The sequence below is a fragment of the Pinus tabuliformis genome, chromosome 6 (genome assembly GCF_031772625.1).
Source record: "Pinus tabuliformis cultivar Carrire ecotype Pingquan chromosome 6, CPIR1, whole genome shotgun sequence".
In the NCBI taxonomy this organism is placed as follows: domain Eukaryota; kingdom Viridiplantae; phylum Streptophyta; class Pinopsida; order Pinales; family Pinaceae; genus Pinus; species Pinus tabuliformis.
The window spans coordinates 1141587435-1141610500 of NC_142292.1; positions in this window are offsets into that span (position 1 = coordinate 1141587435).

Here is a 23066-nt window from a genome sequence, read left to right on the forward strand (position 1 = left end):
TAAGGAAACACCTTGCTTTCGGTTCATCTTCTTGGTCACTTGGATCTTGCAAATGAATTGCAGATGTCAAGGTATGTATGGTTTTCTTTCCTAGTTGATTCATTTCTTTTTACTTTATGTAAAAAATGAAAAAAAATGCATTAAACTCCTTTCATTTTAAGAACAAAAAATTTCATTTCATTAGCATTCTTATTCAAAAAAAAATCTCAACGCCAACCCCCCCATTTGATCACGTGGTGTACTAAGAGCCACATCACCATACATTTTTGAAGGTATAAGAATAAGAGGTGATAGAGAAGGCAGGAGAAATCGATGGATATGGTGACAATAAGGAAGATCCTCTTGGATTTCCCATTCAATATACTGATCTCGGGGTGTATATGAATAACATCCCTCCATATTTCCTTCCCAACTTCCATGGTATGAGGTTAGAGGATCCAAAAACCTTTCTCTTTGAATTTGAAATTATTTGTAGATCTTATGGTTACTTACTAAACACTCAAAAGTTGAGATCGTCCCTGGAAATGGTGCCAAAAAGTGTTGAGCCTCATTATTGCAACAATAATGCTGCAACTCCCAAGGCTACCAACTTTAATTATCAACCTGGGGTTTGTACAAACTTAAGAGGAATCAACATTATATGTGAGGCATACAATGTGTCCTTCTTTCACTGTCATAATGTAATGGAGTGAATGTAATGAAATCAAATCCTAACAGAAATTGCATAAATTGAAATGCTACTTTGAAAAGAAATTAATCATAGGCAAGAACAACAATTTGTAATTGAAATCCTAAGAGCATGAATTCAAATAAATAGGCCTAATCTACTTTTTAAAAAGGCATGTCGTAGTTGGTGTTTTATTATTCCTAAATCATGGATTTAAAGCCTATGGGTTATGATTCAACCCTAATGGAAAAAAACAAATATTTTTGAGTAAAGATGGGCAAGTATATATGTTCTAGAAGAGTGCTACAGGAAGTTACAGGTGCTGCTACAAGAAGTTACTAGATTTGCTACAGGAAGTTATAATTCAACGAATGACCAAGTAAATGTTAGGTCCCTATAATACTAGTGTATTCCCTTATTATTATCATCATTGTAGCCCCTAATTGTTATTTTTGTGCCCATGTTGTCCCCATATTTTTATTATTGTTCCCCATAGAAGCTCACTATTGTTATTGTTTTACCCTTACATGATTATTGTTATGTCGACTCTAATTATATTGTGACCCCTTAGACTCCTATATATAGAAAGGATTAATTGAGGGATAGGAGCACTCATTATGAGTCAACCTACCATGATAATGGGTCCTAATAGAAGTGACATTACCACTACAGGTCACCAAGCTAGGGTAATGGATTTTGGTCGCAAGACTGGAAGACAAGAGGTATCATCACAAGATGACTTGTTCACTTTGGTTAGCTATTGTGAGTGGCACTATCATTATCTGGTTACCAAGCTAGGACAATGACTTTCAATTGATTTCTAAGAAAACTTATCAATAAAGTAAATATTCTCAAAAACTATGAATTCATATCTAATAGATGGGATACATACATATCATTGGGTTAAAGGTACCCTTGTCGATTCCTACTGGTAACATTGCCTCTACCTACGGTATTAAAGTTATGGTTATGCTCACTTTCACAATTTCTTATTTATCTTCTTGAATCTGTTAACTTTAATGATCCTTCTAAAAATTTATAATATAGTGGGTTTTAATTCAGTTTTTGTACATTGCTCATTTCTTTTAAATAAGATATTGACGGGAACTTATATTATTTTGTAGACTAAACTAAACTAGATTAATTCATCCTATAAAGTCGCCAATTTTTGGAAGGCCAACCTGCTCCCTTTTATTTTCAAAAAAACAATGGGCCCCTCCTAGAAATTTCTACTATTCCTTTCATTTGTTTTGTTTTGATTGGACTATTATTAGTTTTACCTCTACATCATTACTTTTTAATGATGATTTTGATTTCTATGTTAATAAGATTTGATGAATTCAATGTATACTCATGGTGGGAGTTACATTGCATGGCTTATTCTTTCATTCATTCGTGATGTAAGGACTATTTCCTTTGACTATTATGATCAATTTTAATTTATCATCACCCCTAATAGTAAGAATATTAAAGTTCAAGCGCAGCTACAGAATCAAAGGTTTTGTAGCAACCCTAATTAAAGTTTATAATACTAATAGGTCGATTTTCACAAAATGTCATGGCAGTCTTATGTCAATCCCTATGTTTCAATGTAATAATGTGTGATTCTAAGTTTTTTGATAGCCGAATCAATGGTAATAACCTAAGGTATACATAAAATATCTTATATATCACTCGCATTGTATGATTTAAAAAAAACCATTTATATTAAATTATTGAATTATATTACGACCACCTTGGATATGTAATGATTTAGTGATCCATTGATCTTGAATTAAAAGTTAAAACCTTAAAATTATCACTTATTTGCTTCATTTAAAACTATTGATTTTCACTTATGATAAACAATGGTTTTTGAGGCGATTTGTTGTGTTCATCATGTTATATGTATTAGTCAGTGACTAACTTAGATTCCCAATCGCGAGTGTCAAATTAATGAGATGCCAACTGTCATTCCTCAATGATTATTCATCTCCCATATCTCAAGGCCCTTATGGCTCTGACTGGAGCCTGTACTTGCAGTTATCGAGTTGATTGCTGAATTATTTCAAGAGGGTTCTTCGAACAATATCATTCCACTCACTTCTCATCTCATCCTGAAGGCTCTATAACTTAGGGCTTCGATGTTGTTTATGTTCTATCTGTTGTGTCTTTCTGAACCTTGTTTCACCCTAGTCTTTATCCATGTTTCTTCAACATGCCACCTATAATTCAGACTAAGGACAATGGGATAGAAATTTTAGAGGCTTATGAAGAATATCCAGCCCTTTTTCACCAGATTGGTTGGTGGGGTGTCCTAAAATTGTTTCAAGGACACAATAGCGAAGTTTTTAAATCCTTTACTTCTTCTTTTGATGTGAAGAAAGCCCATGTGGGTGACTTGGAGATAAATTTCATCTTGGAATTTGTAGCAACAACCACGCACCTTCCTCTTGAAGGTGAATGTTGGTTTAATAATTTTTTAGTCTAAGGTTTTCCATGGAGGAAACTCCACACCAACACGGACTATGAGTACCAAGTTAAAGGTATGCATGACGCATCCTGAAAGCAAAAATGGCGTGATTGATTGTACTCAACTCACCTGTATATAACCTATGAAGGGAGGTATATCTTAGTGTTTATATATCATATTAGGCTTTTGATGGATTTCCTAGGCTGAAAATTAAACTTTTCATTCTATTTTCTTAAGAGCCAGACGAAAATGTGTCAGGCCTAGTCATTCTATTTGCATGCTAATGAAGCATCAATTATTTCAATTGGGGGAAAATTGGGACTGGTTTCTAGCTCATAATGGTTATGATAAGCCCCTGACCCCTCTATTATCAGTTCAATTCCACTACTTGGTGATGACTTTCAATAGGATGAGTGTGAGGGATATGTCTAGACACCAAATTCACCTCTTTCCAATGATAACCAGGTTGAAGTCCCAAAAACATTAACTTCTTTTCATATTACTAGAAGTATGGACAAAGCCTATCTCATCCTCCACATAGAAGCACGTGACTTGAAACCCTCCATAGAGTCTCCTCGGCTCAAACCAAAGTCTACCCAATCTACACAAGAACAGAAAATGGTAAATCAAAGAAAGATCAACAGGTCATGATAAAGGCAAAGAAACTTCAAAGGAAAATTTCTTAAGCTAGAAGAAGTAGGCACAAAATCCCCCTATAAAGGATTCCTTTGTTGATTTTGAGAACCATTTGAGTCATTGTCGAAAAGCAATAAGCCCCAAACTCATGAAACTTCTTGTTATCACGATGTGGCCTATTGTGATGATTCTTCCCTAGGTACTCCTCATTCGGATGAACCCATTGCCAACATGTATTGGCAACAACAATACATGATTATTGTTTCTAATTTGGAGTATCATACCAGCCAATAAATCTACGAAAACAATCAATTAAGATCCTCATTCCAAGAAAAGGACAAATCCAAAGATCAAAATTCGTTTAATGTTGAGGATAAAACTTTGTCAAAGGACACTTGCATTTTTATTAGATCTTCAAATCTCAAAGTCATTATTTCTTCAGAATTAAATGGATCATATGCATATAAATAATGAGTTTGATTTTATCTATAATTGTGAAGTTCCTTGCTTATGCTTTTCATTTTATCTTTTTTTCTATCTTTGTTTAGTATTATTATGAAAATTGTTTAATTATATTTTTTTGTTTGTAACAAGTCTTCCACTTATGAAAATTAGTGGTCTTGGACTTCATGACCTTGGATACTCTCGAACAAAATGTTCTTATTCTTGGTTTTGTATGGAAAATTTATTTTCCACTCATATTACTTTGGCTTTATCATTTTGGCCATGAAGGCTGAAAAATAATAGTTCTCATTTTTTTGTGTGTTAAAAACAATTTTAGTATTATTTTAACATCTAGAAACTAATGCCATGTGTATATATAACCCCAATTTTGAAAAGAGAATGGGGGAAGCTTGGGAAAAAAATGTTTGTGATATTGTAACTGTGGACTACTTTATATTGATTGACTTTTTTGTATCCAATTAGGTTCTCTTATGTGTTTATCTTCCATGGTCCTGTTATCACCCCAAGAAATTCTCCTAGGTTTTATATCAAAGATGCTCGGGAACATTACAAACTCAACAATAAGTTGGATAAATGGTGGATGAATGTAAGAAATGTTGCATATTCAAGCCAGATGACCACTTCTACTGTGCTTGACCCCAGACATGGGTGAATACCCCCAGACTACAAGGCTTTAGACCACCAATTACTCACAATTTTTAAGAAAATGTGATGATCGAGAACACTGATCACACCAACAGATGCACATGACCCTGTGATGGCCAGCTGCAACCAGTTAAAAGGTCTGTAAATCTGTTTTCTAATACACAGATAGGATGATAGCTCTCTGGCATTAAAATAATAGAAACCTGCAAACAAAATCGAATGATACATGCTAAATCCTAACACAGAGGTGGGATGACAGCCCCTCTAATGCTAAACATTAACAGCACGTGAATAACTGCAAAACAATCACATCCTGGAACAAGAAGAAGAAGTGGAAAGTGAGCAATCAACAACAAAAGAAGCTTGTATTAGTTGGAAATGCATACTAGAAGTTGCAGGTTACACAGCAGTTACAGTCTCCAGAAGTTGAACCTTACAACAGAATAACACTCATCAACCTCATTACATTTTTTTTGGGTATATATTGAGGTTGGATACAAAATTGCTCTACAGACCTATGCGTGAAGGGGTCATAACTGACCACCAACCGCATTTACAATCAGATATGGGTCTCTGATAATAGTTTGATTGCTTTTAATGAACAAAATGGCTCTTTCTGTACTGTGATGTTCTTCCTTAACAAGTGAAATATGGTTTGAATGCATTTCCATAATTGTTGTAGTCATTTAGTTGCTCGAGGGTGTCCTTTCTATCCTTCAACAATTCTATCTTTAAAAGCAGTTGGTTGCAGATTAAATACGCTAAGTGTTTAACCATGAGCTCTTCTCTTCTTCGGATGCACAGGACTGCCCTAAACACGTAAAATGCAATGAATCAAGAGCTGATAAAGAATGTTGGCTGTTAGACCTGGTAGATTGATGGCTGAGATTAGATCTGAGAGGGCTATCAGGCGGGTATGTGAATAGATGAATGATGGTCATTGGATTGCGGCGGGAATGATCCAACGGCCGACAGGAGGCGGAGATGAACACAGGTTAATGGGCGGGGAGCCGAGTATGGTGACGGGAAGCGGTTTCCCCGCACCGCTTATGTGCAATGGTGGTAAACGTACAGGGAGGGTGTGATATGAGTCAGCGAGTGTTGCGTGTCTGATTTGACAGGTGCAAAATCGCTTTCCCCGCAATTTATCACATGCGCAGGTTCACGGAACGAGGGAAGCATCTATTGTTGGATCCTAGCCAGGTAAGATTGGACGGCGCGGAATTAACATGTGTTTTGGTTGATATGACAGGAGATGTGATAGGTAACGTGCCCACTGATAGGTTATGTTTCTATTGTATGTGCGGCGATAATGGATTAAACATTAAAGCCAGGGTTAAAATGAAAACAAAGGTTAATGCAAGCTTTTAAAGGTTTCTGGGGTTTATAAGTTTTAAACAAAAAGAAGCCCGAGGGCCCAGAAAAGGGTTTAGGCGAGATTATGGGGGGAAAACAAGGACAAAGGGGTTTAAAGTGGAATGGAGAAAATCGAGAGGAAGGAGGAAACCGGAAGCGGGGAGTTAAAAGAGCATAAGGAAAATGAAAGTGAGAGATAAAACAAACTGTTTCAAACCCTTTGCAATCCAAACGAGTATTTCCTGACCTGATTTCATCCAACAAGTATTGCAAACTGTAGCAGAGCTAACACTGGCTCCTTTTGGGGATGAGATCCTCCTTGTGAGATCTCAAGAACCTGCAGATCAATGCCTTTCCAGCTGAAAACAAATTAACCAAAATTCCTAGTATTCCATTGGGCATGGAGTCTACTGCATCTAAACTAACGCTGTTAAAAACACAATTTACAATTTTTAAGGCCAAAGACCCTAAATCACATAAACTTTCAAAAATCGCCCATTAACTGGGCCATCCAAAACTATTCCCCCCCCCCCCCCCATACTTTTCAGTATAAAGGTGTTGTTCCCTTGAACCTGTGAAATGATGAAAGGCCCTATCCAGAAAGCATCAAACTTCCCATAATTTCATTTATTTTCCTTTAGTGCATCCCATTTCAAGACCAAGTTACCAATCTAAAAATTATCTATTTTTACCTTTTTGTCAAAGGCTTCCTTGACCCTCTTCTAATGTGCTACAGCTTTTTCAACCAGTTGTTCTCTAATCTGATGTATTTATGCTAAATCAGTGATTCTCTTTGCCATGTCTTCTTCTTCATCCTGCTCTTCTTGAAGGAATTTTGCTACAGGGAGAATTAGATAAACTGGAAATACAACATCAGTGCCATAGACTAGCTTGAATCGAGGGTTTCTTGTGGATTTTTTAATGGTCACTCTGTCAGCCCACAGTGCATACTTGAGCTTTGAATCCCAATTCTCTTTATTGTCCTCTAACATCTTTTTAATTATCTTGATCAGGCTTTTATTAGAGGATTTTTCTAGACCATTTCCCTGTGGATAATATGAGGTGGAATGAACAAGTTTAATACCCATTGAATCACACATTTCCACCAATTATTTTTCCCTGAAGGCTATTGCATTATCTGTTATTAGTTTATTTGGACAACCAAATCTGCTGAAGATATTCTCTGTCAAAAACTTGATGACCACATTATGATCAGCCTTCTTGGTAGGGACTGCTTCAATCCACTTTGTGAAATAACTAGTGGCAACTAATATCCATCTGTGCTAGCCACTAGAATGTGGATTGATTTCTCCCATAAAAGCCAAGCCCCACTGTTGAAAAGGTCCTTTTGCCGGAATTGGTTTTAGGGGCAGGGACTTCAACTGTTGTTTTCCTTCAAATCTTTGACACCTGTCATAAGATTTAACAAAAGCAAAGACATCAGAAAATAAAGTGGGCCAATAGTACCCAACTCAGAGAATTTTATGGGTTGTAGTCTTCCAATAATGGTTCCCTCCACACATGTTGTTATGAAACTATTGTATAACTTGTTTTGACTGTTCTTTGTCCAGACACTTTAAAAATATTCCAGATGGATCCCTCCAGTAGAGCAGATTTTTATTGATGCAATATTTTGCTGCCCTGAGTTTTGAAGTTCTAGCTTGACTTTGAGTAAATTCTGAAGGGATTTCTAGCTTCAACAAGAAATTAATTATTGCAGAATACCAACCACATGAAGCTAGATTCTTGGCCACTGACTGTTTTTTCTCTGTTTCGACTGTTTTTCCCTCTTCTGCCTGACCATCTTTTGCATTTGCATATAGGAAATCAATGTCCAAAGACCTACAATTTTCTTCAGCCAATAACTTGGGAAGCCCCTAACCTTTGACCAGCTTAGTGGGCTTCAGCTCTATGTTAAATTCTATCATCTTTGCAATCCATTTTTCCCTTCTTCCATCAACATCAGTTTGTGTTAAGACATCTTTAATTGTAGCAGAGGGCACATATGCAATTATTTTTGAATGCAAGATATAAACTCTAAAAGCCTTTAAGGATTTAATAAGAGCATGTGCTTGTTTTTCTATAATATCATACCTCAGTTCAGCATCCCTCAAGTTCTTGCTAAAAAATTCTACTGGATGTTCTGAACCCTCTTCATATGCCTGCAATAAAACAACTACAATGGTGTCTTCAGAGGCAAAAGAAAATATATAGAACTCCTTGTTGTAATCAGAGCTACTTAGTGTGGGAGCCTCCATAATAGCTTTTTTGATGGAATCAAATGATTTTCTTGCTGCATTCGTCCACTTAACCTCTGATCCTTTCTTCAACATAGAGGTCACATGCTTAACCAATTCAGCAAAGTTTGGAATAAACCTCCTGACAAAATTAATTTGCCCAAAAAACACTGAATATCCTTCTTTGATCTAGGGATGAACAAAGTATGAATTGCTTTGACTCTTTCTGGATCAATCTGAACACCTGCAGCAGACACAATATGTCCTAATATCTTTCCTTCATTTTAAAGAAAATTGAGATTTTTTGGGATTAACTAAAATTCCAAACCTCCTGCACTTTAAAAACACCTTTTTCAAATGTTGTAAATGATTTTGATGGCTATTGGAGTAAAATTTTATATCATCAAGGTAGATAAGCACAAATTTGTCCTTATTTCCCACAAATTCTATATCAATATCTCTCTGAAAGGTGGTTCCAGCATTCATCAATCCAAATGGAATGTTGGCATACATAACAGTGCCCCAAGGAGTGGTAAATGTAGTCTTTTCTTGATCATTTGGGTGGATAGAAATCTGATTAAAGCCTGAAAATCCATCCAAAAATGACATCACTTTAGCTCTTGAGACCTTTTGCAGCAAATGCTCCATTTTCGGTAAAGGATAGTTATCTTTCTTGGAGAATTTATTTAAATTTCGGAAATCAACACACAGTCTGATTTCTCCACTTTTCTTCCTCACCAGCACTAGATTGGCTACCCATTTTGAATATCTGAGAGGTACTATGATCTTGGCAGCCAACAAATTTTTAATTTCTTTTTCAATCACTGGAAGAAGCATAGGATTTATTGTTCTCAAGTTCTGTTTGAAAGGTATTGTGTCATTTTCCAGAGGGATTTTATGCTGAATTATATTCTTATCATAAGTTTTCAGGTCACTATACTCCCAGGCAAACACATCAGTAAATTGCCTCATTAAATTGCAGTATCCAACACTTTGATCAGTAGAAAAATGAGTAGACAGATTTACATATCTAGGCTGACCTGGACTTCCTATATCATGCTTACAAACTGTAGATTGGTCTTCTTTTTGGGTAGCTTTGTAAGGCACATTATTCTGGTCAAACAATCTCTCAAGAGGAATCAGACCTTTAGGAATATGATTACTAGGAAATTGGACTATTCTGTCTTTACCAATTTTATTTCTAAGCTGATACTGGGGGTTTTCTAACAAGAGATTATTTTCTTGTTCAATTTGCATTTCAGAGAACTCATCAATGACTTGAAGGAACTTATTCAATTCATCATCATCTTCAAAGACTCTCCAATGGTGGACATTATCGGGCAAGGATGGTCTATACTTCATTTGAACTTCATACACTAGTCTGGGAGGCATGGGAGGAATAAATAGACTAGCGAAAACATCAAGGGAATCAACAAGCTGATTTTGAGCTCTAGGAATGTATGAAATACAGAAAAAATCAAAAGAATCTTTGGTTCTCCATACCTCATCTCTCTATGCTTTCAGCCTTGGGTGCCTTGCCTAAAATGTTTTATTTACTTGCTGGATAATCAAATCAGCATCTCCAAACACCTTCAGATTCTTGATTCCTTTGTCTTTGGTTGCATTAAGCCCCAACAACAGTGCTTCATATTATTCTATGTTGTTTGTGACTTGAAAAACTAGCTTAAAAGACATCTGAATATTTTCTTTCTTTGGAGATACCACCACCACCCCTGCTCCTGCAGTTTCCCTGGAACGTGCTCCATCAAAGAAAATCTCCCAAACCTAACTTGCTTGCTCTTCCTCAACCTGAATTGTTGGTTTCCTGAGCTGCATTTCAGCCTTCTGAGATTCTTCTATTTGGAGAATGAATGCTCCAAAATCAGTGTCCACTGCATATATAGGGTGATTTGTAAGATTCTTCTCATCATTAATGAAATATGCCAGCTGTACTTCTCTATATAACCTCCTACTTTCTCTTCCAAAAACTGGGACAGTGGCATAAGATAAATCATTCTATAATGTCCCACCCAGTCTCTTAATCCACCCTCTGGACAACAGCATGCCAAACTTGGGAGGGACATTTTCCACCGCAATATCCATCATTATACTCTCCATGGGTAGCTAGGTTAAGGTAATGGCCAGATCTTTAATCAATCCAAGACATTTGACCTTCCTTGAATCAAAATAAAATAAATCATGATAGGGTCTGGTGATATCAAGGCCTAACTCTTCCATGACAGCTTTCGGCATTAAATTGTGGTTGACCCCTGTGTCTAATAGGCAATTGTGGAGAATTTTGTCATGAATGGTCAATGAGACATAAAAAGATGGAGAATTATTGTCAGCAGGTTTAATCATAGGGCTGAGCACAATGGCAAGCTTGTCATCTTGCAAATTAACAGAGTTAATGGAGGTTTGTTTGGTTTCTAGCTCAAGGGCTTCAAGGATGGGCTTCCTAAATACTTCACTCTTCACCAACTCAACCAGAGGCACAGATATTTGCAATTTCTGAATTTTTGACTCAAAGTTGAAAGAAGAAGATAATTTATCAGGACCTTTTACCTCTTGAACTGGAGCTTTGAGGATGACTGGATCAGCTGCTAGTTTTCTCTGCTTGATCTTTTATGGTTCTGCTTGGACAAACAGCTCTTTGGGCATAATTTTCTTTGACATTCTTTGCATTTGATCTCAGGTTATATCTCTACTACTACTTAGCTTGAAGGACAACTTCTCTATCGCATTCTTGATTGTCTTATTCCTACAGCAATGATTGTTCATACTCAGCCGATGTCAAAAATGCAACGCTGCCTTTATCTTCCATGCAGTGAATTTCATCCTCATCTTCTTCAAATTGTTCCTCCTCCATGACTACATTTTGGAAAGGAGCTTTGACTTTCTGTTCTTCTTTTGATTCTTCACCCCTATACATTATTTGTAAGTTTTCATTTGCTCTTCTAAAAGGTTTTGGATTTCTTGGAGCAAATGTGTTATGCTGCCTTGTTTTCCCTGAATTCTATTCAACCTTTAGCTTAGAAATTTCAACAACCAATGACTCTATCATCTTAGTCATTTTGTCTAATTTAGGCTCTGAAGATGATGCAGAAGAAGTAGAAGCTTGACCTCTTTGTCTTCTCCTGTCAGCTTGATTTTTTAACTTTTCTGCAGCCACGCTATTGGATTATACTTCTAGGGCTGCATTTTTCATATCTGCCAATGTGGCACATCTTCCTTCTCTTAATAACAGGAAGAAATCAGAGTCAAAAGCATTGGCATAAGTGAGTTTGGTAGAGGTAGGAGTAGGCTTTACCTCAGCTGGAATCTTACTGTACATACGATTGAATCTTTTATTAAAATCAGGTATTGACTCCCCATTTTCCCTCTTCAGGTTACCAAACTTTGTATGATAATAAACAAGTCTTTTTTATCTCCCCATTGCTTCAAAAATGCATCATATAATTCTTCAATATTTGTTATAGATCTTTGGGGTAATTCTCTAAACCACTTCCTAGCCTCTCCATCAAGGCTCTGGACAAAAACTCTCATCCACACATCATTTTCACTTATATCTAAATTATCAGCATAATTGTAAAAAGCTTCAAGGTGTTCTTCTGTTGTTACTCCCTCTGTACCAGTGAATTTAGGCATATATTTCTGATATTCCCCCATGGGCATAGGATTTAAAGGTGTAGGAAATACCAATGGTCCATCTATGGCAGCTACAGTTCTTTCTATCCTCATAGGTGCTTGTTGTCCTGCCATGGTTGGAATATTTGGAAGAATACTAGCAGATCGAATGGTAGGGAGTAATGCGATGGATGGCAGTGATAAAGGAATGTTTTGGATTGAATGGGAAGCTTTCTTTGGACTGAGATTCAAAGGGGAACTAACTACAAAAGGGGCTGAACTAATCTCTGAAGGTTTTTCCTTATTAGCAGTGTTGTGCTTTAAATCTTCAAACTGTAAATCTTCAGCAATAACTGTATCTTTCAAAGATGAATAAGACTGCTTAGGCTTACCTGATCCTGATGCCCCTTTCTGTGAAGCTTTCTTCGATCTCATAGTTCTCTCAAGTTCAGGCATTTGTTCAGTTGGTGATTTCTGAGGATTTCTTCGAGTATGTCTCAGAAACTGAGCCAGAACTTCAATGTGGAGTCACCAAAGGATGGTCTTCCTCCAATGGAGTCGCCAGATAGATGATTCCAACCAGAAACTTTGTTCAAACCTTGTCTGTCATCAAAGCTTGAAGCTGTGTCATTCTCCCAGGGAATTTGAACTTCGATTCTCCTCTCCCCATCAACGGTGCCAATTAATGTTATCACCCCAAGAAACTCTCCTAGGTTGTATATCAGAGATGCTCGGGAACATTACAAACTCAACAAAAAGTTGGATAAATGGTGGATGAATGTAAGAAATGTTGCATATTCAAGCCAGATGACCACTTCTACTATTCTTAACCCCAGACATGGGTGAATACCCCTAGACTACAAGGCTTTAGACAACCAATTACTCACAGTTTTTAAGAAAATGTGATGATGGAGAACACTAATCACACCAGCAGATGCACATGACCCTGTGATGGCCAGATGCAACCAGTTAAAAGGTCTGTAAATCTGTTTTCTAATACACAGACAAGATGATAGCTCTCTGGCATTAAAATAACAGAAAGCTGCAAACAAAATCCAATGATACATGCTAAATCCTAACACAAAGGTGGGATGACAGCCCCTCTAATGCTAAACATTAACAGCACATGAATAACTGCAAAACAGGAATAGCCTAGAATAAGAAGTAGAAGTGGAAAGTGAGCAATCAACAGAAAAAGAAGCTTGTATTAGCTGGAAATGCATACCAGAAGCTGCAGGTTACATAGCAGTTACAATCTCCAGAAGTTGAACCTTACAATAGAATAACACTCATCAACCTCATTACATTTTTTTTGGGTACATATTGAGGTTGGATACAAAATTTATCTACATACCTATGCGTGAAGGGGTCATAACTAACCACCAACCGCATTTACAATCAGATATGGGTCTCTAATAACAGTTTGATTTTTTTTAATGAACAAAATGGCTCTTTCTGTACTGTGATGTCCTTCCTGAACAGGTGAAATAAGATTTGAATGCATTTCCATAATTTTTGTAGTCATTTAGTTGCTCGAGGGTGTCCTTTCTGTCCTTCATCCATTCTTTCTTTAAAAGTAGTTGGTTGTAGATTAAATATGCTAAGTATTTAACCATGAGCTCTTCTCTTCTTTGGGTGCACAGGACTGCCCTAAACACATAAAATGCATGGATAATGAACCAAGAGCTGATAAAGAATGCTGGCCGCTAGACATGGTAGATTGATGGCTAATATTAGATCTGAGAGGGTTATCGAGTGGGTATGTGAACAGATGAATGTTGGCCATTGGATTGCAGCAGGAATGATCCAACGGCTGACGGGAGGCGGAGATGAACACAGGTTAATGGGCGGGGAGCTGGGTACGGTTGTGGGAAGAGGTTTCCCCGCACCGCTTATTTGCAATGGCAGTAAACATATAGGGAGGGTGTGATACGAGTCAGTAAGTGCTGTGTGTCTGATTTGATAGGCGCGAAACAGCTTTCCCCATGATTTATCGCATGCGTAGGTTCAAGAAGTGGGGGAAGCGTCTATCATTGGATCCTGCCGAGGTAAGATCAGATGACGCGGAATTAACATGAGTTTTGGTTGATATGACAGGCGATGTGATAGGTAAGGGGCCCTCCGATAGGTTATGTTTCTATTGTATGCGTGGCGATAATGGATTAAACATTAGATTCAAGGTTAAAATGAAAAAAAAGGTGAATGTGGGTTTTTAAAGGTTTTCGGAGTTTATAAGTTTTCAACCAAAAGAAGCCCGGGGGCTCGGAAAAGGATTTAGGCGAGATTATGGGGGGGAAAGAAGGACAAAGGGGTTTAAAGGGGAATGAAGAAAATCCAGAGGAAGGAGGAAACAGGAAGTGGGGAGTTGAGAGGGGAATGAAGAAAATCCAGAGGGAGGAAACGGGAAGCGGGGAGTTGAAAGAGCATAAGGCAAACGAAAGGGAGAGATAAAACAAACTGCTGCAAACCCTTTGCAACCCAAACCAGCATTGCCTAACCTGATTTCATCCAACAAGTATTGCAAACTGTAGCAGAGCTAACAGTTCCTATTTAATATCTTATCTATATTTTGTTGTTTATTTCTAAATATTTAGAAGATACATGTCATTATCTTGATGGTTTTACTTCTTAATAACATAGTTGTACATATTCCAATTCTTTTTTGATAAGAAATACTTCGATTTGTAATTCCTTGATGTGATCAGTATCCTTCTCTAGTGACTCATGTCCTGAGAGTGGTTTCTGATCTACACATTCATTTGATCTAAACTTCCATGAGTGTATTCCAAATGTTCAAATTGACACAAAATGTCACTTTATGTTTACAAATTGAGTTAAAATTTTAATGTAATGATTGTCTCATTTATATCATTACTTTAGTTGATGGTTTATTGACTATTTTCATAATCCAATGATTAAGAGTATAAATTTTAAAGAGATCATTTATAGCTACCCATTTCTATTTGTCTTGGTTAAGTAATAGTAACTATTATGTATTAGTTAGCCTCTACATTTGTTCTTGATGTAAAATATTAACGTAAACATAGTGGATCTGTGTTTGTCTATAAGAACAAGGAAATTGTATTTTACAGTTACCTGTTCTTTCATTACTTACATTAAGAATTAGTTTTAATTTAATTTGTAGTTTCATGTAGAAATAGAATTTGATTTTGTTTCCTAAATACTTTTAAGTAAAGATTATCCATAATACATCTTTATTTTGAGTCAGTTACATTATCTTTGAGTCTCTTTTACTTGTTGTAATATAATTATGCACATTATTTATTATAGCTTGATTTTTGTGTTATAATACTCGTTTTCTGATTATGTAGCATAACTCTTGTATTGTATTTATAGATTTAATTCTAATTCCTAAATAAAACATACAAATTAGAATTATAGTATATTGTAGTTTATTAACAATAAAAACATTCAATACATTCCTTTTATAATGATATCAGGTTTAGTTTGCCTCCTTTTCATTGTTGCATTTGTTCAAATGATCATTAATTTGTAGTTTTATTTTAACCATAAATTAGCATATATTAGTTTTATACTAGTATAGGATAACCATAGTTTAGATTAGGATTAGTATTCCCTGGATTCACTTCTTCATAATAGGAAAATATCCAATGTCAACAAAGCCTATAAGATCGTTGAGGGTAACCACACCAAACAACTTGGGATATTGAAGAGCATCAGTTTGAGTTATTCCTCCCCTGTTGACTAGGGTGCACAACACTTGTATCAACACTAATGTGTATTTTTATTTTGTTGTGGATAAGGAGACTAAGGACTACTTCTTTCTTAACTATCATACAAAACAACCACCTAAGTAGAAGGTTGATCTAGTAGTGCTTTTACGATCATCAACACTTCCTACCAAATCTTCAACTGTATATGTTGTGATAGTTAGATCATTTCCTTTTGGATACCATAGTGAAAAATATATTGTTCCCTTGAGGTATCAAAAGATTGTCTTCATTGCAACAACATGGGATTCTTTTGGTGTTGCTTGAAAATGTGTTACATTTCCAACTTCCTGCATCACATCTAGTCTTGAAGTTGTCAGCTACAACAGGCTTCCAATCATTGATCTATACATTATTTTTTCTGCATCCTTGGATATATCATCCATGCTTAACTTGCAACCAATCACCATCAGAGTGCTAATTCATTTCTTGTCTTCTATCTCAAACTTATTCAACATTTCTTTAATGTACTTATTTTGACAAATGAATATGCCATCATCTTCTTGAGATATTTCAAGACCTAGAAAAAGTTCTAAGTGATGACATTCAAAACTCAATATGCATATCTAATGCCAACTTATTACTTAACCTGTCATCATCGCCCCCAAAGATGATGTCATCCCAGTATAATCACTGTTAGCTCTGCTACATACTTCAGTATTTGGAGGACCAAATACCAGCTTGGCTGTGTGTTTATGCTCAAAAGGGAGATCACAGTAATCTTTTCCTTCCTTCTCCTTCATTCTCCTTTTTCTCCCATAGCCCTAATAGCTATGTTCTTTTTTTCTCCTAAAACCTTTCCATTCCCTGTTTAAACCCTTCGAAACCCAACAAAGCCCTTTTTAGTCCCTTTTCCTTAAGCCCCGGGTGCTTAACCCATGAAACCGCACCCGTATAACCCTCTGCCGCAATCGCAGTCATCGATCGCACATCGCCCGATTCAACGGCCCCTGCCACAAGAAACCTACACAACTGTTTCCACACCGTCCAATCTACTCCGCCGCGATCAGATGGCGTTCACACCTCCTGATCTCGCGAGCTTCCCACTCGTTAACTTGCGGGGAAAGTGGTTTCTGCCCCATCACATCCACCACATGTCGAGCACTCGTTGTGATCACACAGCTGCGTACGATTACCGCCCGACCCTCGTAAGTGGTGTGGGCAATATTGTTTACCGCTTGCTCGCCTGTCCCCATGAGTTAACCCCCCGTGCATGTCTTCCACCTGATCACCGTCAAATCTGTCCACCCGAGATCTGACAGCTCACGACTGTCTACCTCCCATTTCTGTCCATTACTCCTGGCCGTTAAGTCCCCATGTAGCTTTCGTCCCCGCTCACCGTTGGATCTTCCCATGTTTAATCTAATGGCCCTTGTCCATCCCAATCCCATATCTCCCCATACCTTCTGCAAAACGATCCGCACCATCGATCACTGCGATCCAACAATTGATTTTCATCCTTCGCCCACTCATACATCGTCCATATAGTCAACACACCCTGGTCATTTCGTGCACCTGAAGGACGGCAATGATCATCTACCAAGTACCTGGTGCATTTCCGCTCCAACAAGCACATTCAAGAAACAGAGTGGCCGAAGAACAAGAAGGACAAGCCTTGAGCAGTTAAACACATTTATCAATTATGGAATGTCTTCCATATTTCACTCCACCTGCTCAAGAAGGCAACAGAATATCAAAGAAGATCAAGTCTGTTCACCAAAGCAGGTAGGTTGCAGTAGAGACCCATACTGGATAGTTAAAGTGGTTGGTGGTCAATTATGACCCCTCCATGTATAGAACAACAAGATATTTTTGTAATCAAACTCTATATATACCCTGAACACAGATGTGATGAGGGTTGATGGTTCTTGTTTTGATGTAAGGTTCAACTTCTAGAGACTGTAACTACTTTGATACTTGCAGCGTATGGTCTTCATTTTCAGCTAATACAAGCTTCTTTTGTTGTTAATTACTCACTCTCCATTTCTACTCCATTCTAGGTTGTGCCTGTTATGCATTTATTCATGTGCTCTTGATATTTAGCATTAGAGGGGTTGTCATCCCACCTTTGTGTTGAAGTCTAGTATGTATCATGGAATGTGTTATGCAGGTTTCTATTTACTTAGTGCTGGAGAGCTGTTATCCTATCTGTGCATTAGGAAATAGATTTGCAGAACTCTTTACTGGTTGCAGCCGGCCATCACATGGTCTTGTGAATCTACTGGTGTGGTCAGTATTCTCCATGTTCACCTAATCCTCAAACTGTGAGTAATTGGTGGTCTAAAGCCTTATAGTCTGTGGGTGTTCACCCATGTATGGAGTTAAGCATAGTACAAGTGGTTATCTGGCTTGAACAAGCATCATTCCTTCCATTCATCCATCTCCAACATTTTGTTAAGTTTGTAATGTTCCCGAGCACCTCTGAGATACAACCTAGGAGAGTTTCTTGGGGTGATAACATTAATTAGCATCGTTGTTGGGGAGAGGAGATTGAAGCTCAACTTCCCAGGGAAAATGACACAGTTCCATATTTTGATGATAGACAAAGTCTGAACACATTTCCGGTTGTAATCATCTATCTCGCGACTCCACTGGAGGAAGACCAACCTTTGGTGACTCCATAGTATATAGTCTTTGCTCACTTTGTGAGACATACTCGAAGAAATCCTCAGAAATCACCAGCTGAACCAGTGCCTGACCGTGAGAAGATCGTTAAGCAGAAAAAAAACATCACAGAAAGGAGCATTAGGATCAGGTAGTTGGGAATATAAAATTTGAAGATATTGAGCCTACTGTTGCTAGTGAGAAATTTCCTTTAGAGATTCATACAACTCCTAGTTTATTTAGTTCCCCTTTCGGATCTTAGTCTAAAGAAAGCATCCCATGTTGTCCATCATATTCCTCTGTCTCTGTCATCTGTTACATTGTTCATACTACTCAGTCTACCAGTAGCCATCCACCCACCTTAGTCATGGCAGGCTAGCAAGCTCCCTCAAAGATAGAAAGAATCGTTGTTGCTAGGTATGGACCCTTGGTCTTGCCTGTCCCTTTGAATGCCATGCCTGCAGGAGATTATATGAAATATATGCCTAAGTTTACTGGTACAAAAGGAGTAACAGCTAAATAGCATCTAGAGTCCTTTTATAGCTATGCTGATAATCTAGATATTAATGAATCTGATGTGTGGATGAGGGTTTTCGTCCAAAGCCTAGATGGAGAAGCTAGAAAATGGTTCAAATAATTAGCCCCTAGGTCCATAGTAGAAATTGAGGCCTTATATGATGTGTTGCTAAAGAACTGGGGGGATAAGAAAGATTTGCTCTATCATTATACTGAATTTGAGAACTTGCAGAGGGAGAATGGTGAGTTGCTGTCTGATTTCAACATCAGATTCAACATTATGTATTGCAGAATACCAGCTGAAGTCAAACCTACCCCTACTTCTGCTATGCTCACTTATGCTAATGCCTTCGATTCTCAGTTCTGCCTGCTATTAAGAGAAAGAAGATGTGCTTCTCTGGCTGATATGCAAGATGCAGCCTTTGAAGTAGAATCGAACATTCTGGCTGCAGAGAGACTCGAAGGTGATGCTGATAGGAGACGACAGGGAGGAGAGCTTTCATCATCCTCAGATCTTAAGATCGATGAATTAGCTATGATGATAGAGTTATTAGCCTCTGAAGTTTCTAGATTAGAGGATGAGCAGCATTTTGAGGAAGCAGGAGCTCATTGTTCCTTTTCTCTTCCAAATCAAAATCCATATAGAGGAGCAAATGAACAATTGCAGATTTTGCAAAGAAACAAGGATGTAAACGAAGACAAAAGGGTGAAGACCCTTTTTCAGAATATAGTCATGGAAGAAGAGTAGTCTGAGGAAAAGGATGAGGTTGATGGTTTGGAAGATAAGGGCAGTGCCCCTTTCTTAACAAGAGTTGCATATGAAGAAGCATTATCCAAAGGCACTGCTCGTGAGTTTGTTGTACCTGCAGAACAAAAAGCTTATCAGCAGAAGCAGTCAGCAGCAGGTCCCACCATCCTCAAAGAGACTGAGCCCGAAGTCAGCCCATCTTTCCACGACTATGCAGATCTGCAAATTGACTGGCCTGTTGTTATCCCCAGCACAGTGACCAAAAAGGGAGAGGAAAGCTCCCCATCATCTTTTGTCCCTCTGTCTGCTCAAGTGACAATCCCTCACAGTTGCCCAGTAGGCACTGAGGCAAGCCATAACTCAATGCCCAAGGCTGATACTGATCACCTCAATCTTGATGTTTCGATGCCTGCCCAGGTGGCCTCCACACAGCTTGGAAGGGAAGATTGTCAGATAGAAGAGGAAGAGGATGCACAATTCTGGGACTCCTCCTTGGATGAGGACTATTCTGAGCAAGATGCAGGAACAGATGATGTCTTTGTGTCCTCCACACATGAACACATTGGTGCACCATTTATATTAATTGTGCAAGCCACAGATGACACAGAGAAGTACACAACATTCATTGTTATCCAGCAGGTGTACAAAGGCTCCCATGAAGAACATCCAAGGGAGAGAATATACAGAAAGAGGATGAAGTATGGATCATCTCTACCTAACAAGGTCAAATGTCCTAAATTCTTTGAGGTAGAGGATCAAATAAACCCAATTTTGTAGATCCATCATGAACCGGCCGAGAGGCAGAGAAACAGTTTTGATGACCTAGCAGATGGCCAGTTTTTGAAGATTTATGTTTTTTAACGTTCTCGCGCCTTAATGATTGTAAGCATTTTCTTTTACAATCTTTTGCGTAGAATTAATTTGACTCCATGCCCAATGGATACTAGGCAATGTTTTTAAGCTTGTTTTGTATGAAGGCATTGGTTTGCAGTTCTTGAGACCTCATAGGGAGGATCTCATCCCTAGAAGGAGCCAGTGTTAGCTCTGCTACATACTTCAGCATTTGGAGGACCAAATACCAGCTTGGCCATGTGTTTATGCTCTAAAGGTAGATCACAACAGTGTTTTCCTTCCTTCTCCTTCATTCTCCTTTTTCTCCCGTAGCCTCGCCAGCTCTATTTTTCTTTCTCCTAAAACCTCTCCATTCCCTGTTTAAACCCTTCAAAACCCAACAAAGCCCTTTTTAGCCCCTTTCCTTAAGCCTCGGGTGCTTAACCCATGAAACCGCGCCCATATAACCCTCTGCCGCAATCGCAACCGTTGATCCCACATCACCCGATCCAACAGTCCCCGCCGCGAGTAACCTGCACAGTTGCTTCCGCATCGTTTTATCTACTCTGTCGCGATCAGACAGCGTTCACACCTCTCGATCCTGTGAGCTGCCCACTTGTTAACTTGTGGGGAAAGCGGTTTCTTCCCTATCACATCCACCACATGTCGAGCGCTAATTGTGATCACATGCCCGCATACGATTACCGCATGACCCCCATAAGTAGTGTGAGAAATACCGCTTACCGCCTACTCACTTGTCCCCACACGTTAACCCCCCGTGCATGTCTTCCGCCTGATCACTGTCGGATCTGTTTGCTCGAGATCCGACGGCTCACGAATGTCCGCCTCTCGTTTTCATCCATTAATCTCGACCGTTAAGTCCCCGCGTAGCTTCTGCCCCTGATCACTGTTGGATCTTCCCGTGTTTAATCCAACATCCCTCGTCCATCCCAATCCCATATCTCCCCATACCTTCTGCAAAACGATCCCTTCCATTGATCACTATGATCCAACTGTGTATGTTCGTCCTCCACCCACTTGTAAATCCTCCATGAAGTCAACACACGCTATTCATGTCGTGCACATGAAGGACGACAGTGATCATCTACCAAGTACCTACTGCATTTCCTCTCCAACAACTGCATTCAAGAAATAGAGTGGCCGAAGAACGAGGAAGACAAGCCTTGATAAGTTAAATGCATTTATCAATTATGGAATGTCTTCCATATTTCACTCCAACTGCTCAAGAAGGACAACAGAATATCAAATAAGATCAATTCCGTTCACCAAAGCAAGAAGATTGTAGCAGAGACCCATACTAGATAGTTAAAGTAGTTGGTGGTCAATTTTGACCCCTCCACACATAGAACAGAAAGATATTTTTGTAATCAAACTCTATATATACCCTAAATGTTGATGGTTGTTGTTTTGATGTAAGGTTCAACTTCTGGAGACTATAACTACCTTGATACTTGCAGCATCTAGTCTTCATTTTCAGCTAATACAAGCTTATTTTGTTGTTAATTGCTCACTCTCCATTTGTACTCTGTTCTAGGTTGTGCCTGTTATGCATTTATTCATGTGCTCTTGATATTTAGCATTAGAGGGGCTGTCATCCCACCTCTATGTTGAAGTCTAGTATGTATCATGGAATGTGTTATGCAGGTTTCTATTTACTTAGTGCCAGAGAGCTGTCATCCTGTCTGTGCATTAGGAAATAGATTTGTAGACCTCTTTACTGGTTGCAGTTGGCCATCACATGGTCATTTTCATCTGCTAGTGTAGTCAGTATTCTCCATGTTCACCTAATCCTCAAACTGTGAGTAATTGGTGGTCTAAAGCCTTGCAATCTGGGGGTGTTCACCCATGTCTGGAGTTAAGCATAGTAGAAGTGGTTATCTAGCTTGAACAAGCATCATTCCTTCCATTCATCCATCTCCAACATTTTGTTGAGTTTGTAATGTTCCCGAGCATCTCTGACATACAACCTAGGAGAGTTTCTTGGGGTGATAACAATCACCAATCATCAACATGAAGTATTGTTCATCATTCAGTCCTTTCGTCTTCATTGGTCCACATAGATCACTGTGTACTGACTCTAATGGTTTTGATTAGTAGTGTTCCTTGGTATTGAATTAAACTCTTGCATATTCCATTCTTGCAATGCTTACAGGAGATGCTCGTTGGATTTGGAAATTTGTGGGATTTCTCTTACAACTTCCATTTTAGTGATTTTAACAAGATTGTAAAAGTTTATGTGCCCCATCCTTCTATTCCAAAGAAAATTTTTTCCCAAGAAACAACCTTTGTTTTTAATCACATCCAATGTGTATATATCATTTGGAGTCCTACTCGCAATTGCCACCCTCTTGCCAAATTTCTCTTTCCTTAATTCACATTTCTTTGAATCAAATAATATCATGTGTCCTTGATCACACATTTCACTTATTATTAGTAAGATGTGATTAATGTTTTCTATGAGTATCAAATCTTTTGCTATAGCCTCCTTGCTTCCAAGATTAATTGTTCC